Genomic DNA, 3,107 nt, shown 5'->3' on the forward strand with positions numbered 1-3,107 from the left:
TTATTTTGTAAAACTGATGCCTTGGGTATGGTAAAAGATAATATGGTAAAAACCATACTTTTTTTTCTAGGACATTAAAGTTCTAAATCTATCTATTCAAGCTGCTTTGAAATATATTCCTTGATTTGGAATCACTGTCTGCCATAGGATTGAGTAAGGACAACACTCAAAGTAATAAAAAGAGAAAAATATGGAAAAATTAACTCATACTATGTTTGGTAACATATATACTAAAATTGAAACGATACAGAGATTAGCATGGTCCTTGCACAGATATGACATGCAAACTTGTAAAGTGATCCATGTTTTTGTTGCAAGAATAATTAACAGGGCGACTTTAAGCTAAGACAATCCACACAAGTACAAAAATTCTACATAAAGATAGCACAAATCCCCATCACAACAATCTCCTCAATGTCAATGGACTAAATGTGCCAATTCAGAGGCACAGAATGGGAAGATGAATTATAAAACTGAACCCAACATTCTGCTGCCTGAAGAAACACTTATGAACAATCAAAGCAACCATGGGCTCAAAGTCAAAGGCTGGAAAACAATTCTTCAAGAAAGAAACGAACACGTCCACAAAGCTGGAGTGGATATACTAGTATCAGACCATATGGACTTCAGGCTATAGGTTATAAGAGACAGTGAAGGTCATTTCTTCATGATCATGGGATCTGTACATCAGAAAGAACTCACCCTCCTCACTGTAGGTGATCCTAATGACAGACCAGCAAAATACTTAAAAATAACTTCTAATAGACTTAAAGAAAAACATTGAGAGCAACACAATACTAGTTGGAGAATTCAACACTACTTTGTCACTTCTCAATAGATCAAACAGACTAAAGCTCAGCAAGGAAATATTTTTTTAAGGGAAGTAATGAACTACCATTGGCTTAGAGAAGAAATCAAAGGGGAAATAAAAAGTTTCCAGAAACAAATGAGAATGAGGACACGAGCTACCAGAACTTGTGGGACACAGCAAAAACAGTGTTAAGAGGAAAGAGTATAGCTCTGCCAGAATTCATCAGGAAGCAAGAAAGGGCCTGCATGAATAAATTAGAGCTCAAGATTTTGGAAAATGACCAACAAAAGTAGTCCAAACTAGGCTGGAGGAAGGAAATAATAAAACTTGTACCAGACGTCAATGAGCTAGAATCCCAAAATACAATCCAAAAGACCAATAAGAGTAAAAGCTGGTTCTTTGAGAAAATAAATAAGATAAATAAACCACGAGAAGCCTCTCAAAGAAACAAAGAGAAAGAATTCTAATAAATCCAATCAGAAATGCAAAGGGGCATATCCTAATAGAAACTACAGAAATCCATAGGATCATCAGAGATTATATTGAGAAACTTTACAGCAGGAAATGAGAGGATCTTGAATAAATTGATAAATTTTTGGATTCCAATTACCTCCCAAGGCTGAACCAAGAAGATTTGGAATACTTGAACCTATCACTTCCAAGGAAATTGAAATGATGGTCAAAATATCCCCCCAAACAGAATCCCTGGCCCAGATGGATGGATTCAATAGTGAAATATTTCAAACCTTTAAAGAGGAAATGCTGCCAACATTTTTCAAGATTTTCCAGGAAATTGAAGAATCATAAATACTCCCAAATAATTTCTATGAGGCAAAGATCAACCTAATACTCAAATCAGACAGAGACACCACAAAAAAAGAAAATTACAGACTTATTTCCTTGATGAATACAGATACACAGATTCTCAAGAAAATACCAGCAAAGAGAATCCAGAAACTCAACAAAAGATCACACACTATGACCAAGTAGGTTTATCTTGGGGATGCAAGGATGGCTTAACATTCTCTAGTCAATCAACAGAATACACCATCTCAAAAAAATAAAGATAAAAGTCATATAATCATATCAATAGATGTAGATAAAGCATTTGATGAGATCCAGCACCCATTCATGATGAAAAACTCTCAACAAAATGGGAGTTGAAAGTACTTTCCTCAATATAGTCAAAGCAAATTATCACAAACCCACAGCAAGCATTATTCTCAACGGGGAAAAACTGAAGGCTTGGAGCAGAAATCAATGAACTAGAATTCCAAAATACAATCAGGCACAAAACAAGTTACCCACTCTCATCACTCCTATTCAACACAGTACTTGAAGTATTTGCCATATGATTTCGGTTAAAAAAAAGATATCAAGGGCATCCAGATAAAAAAGGAAGAACTCAAGCTTTTACTATTTGGAGGATGACATGATACTATACTTAGAAAATCTCAAAGAATCTACAAAAAAGCTCCTGGGAACAATAGATTTGTTTAGTAAAGTAGCATATTACAAAATCAATATCTGCTACTCCATCGCTTTCCCATATATTAATAATGAAAGAGAAAAAAGAGATAGAGAAAAAACAATCCCATTCACAATAATACCTCAGAAAATCGAGTATATTAGAATCAACTAAAAATGTTAAAGATCTATACCAAAAAAAAAAAAACTTCAAAGCTCTACTTTACAAAATAAGAGAGTATATGAGGAAATGGAATCACATCCCATGCTCATGGATTGAGAGGTTTAACACTGTCAAAATGGCAATACACCCCAAAGCTCTATAAAGATTTAATGCACATTCTATAAGGATACCCATAACATTTTTCAAATAAATAGATTAAACACTCTTGAAAGTCATACACAACAATAAACTCCCATGAAGTGCTAAAGCAATCTTTGGTAAAAAGAAGAAGGGAATACCTTCCCCAAATACAAACCCAACTACATAGTTGTAGTAATCAAAATACCATGATATTCAGATAAAGACAGGCCTCAGATCAATGGAATATAGTTAAATATCCTGACGCTGGCCCTCAGATTATTATTACCTAATCTTTCATAAAGGCTCAAATACATCACAGGTAGCTTGCCAGGCTCTGCCGTGAGGGCTAGATACTCTCTAAGCTTGCCGGGCTCTCCGAGAGGGGCGGAGAAATCGAACTCGCATCGGACATGTTGGCTGCGTCCAAGGCAAACGACCTACTCACTGTGCTATAGCTCCAGCGCATTAGATGTATTCGATATACGAAACACAGTAACAACAAGTCTCATGATAGAGACGTTACTG

The 3,107-nt window shown here is 35.4% G+C and overlaps 1 pseudogene; it reads left to right on the forward strand.

Moving 5' to 3' along the window:
- The first annotated feature begins 211 nt into the window (after positions 1 to 211).
- On the forward strand, positions 212 to 310 carry LOC130037202 (uncharacterized; annotated as a pseudogene).
- Positions 311 to 3,107: the final 2,797 nt, after the last annotated feature.

This window comes from Sorex fumeus, unplaced genomic scaffold (assembly GCF_029834395.1).
Source record: "Sorex fumeus unplaced genomic scaffold, SorFum_2.1 ptg000070l, whole genome shotgun sequence".
NCBI lineage: Eukaryota > Metazoa > Chordata > Mammalia > Eulipotyphla > Soricidae > Sorex > Sorex fumeus.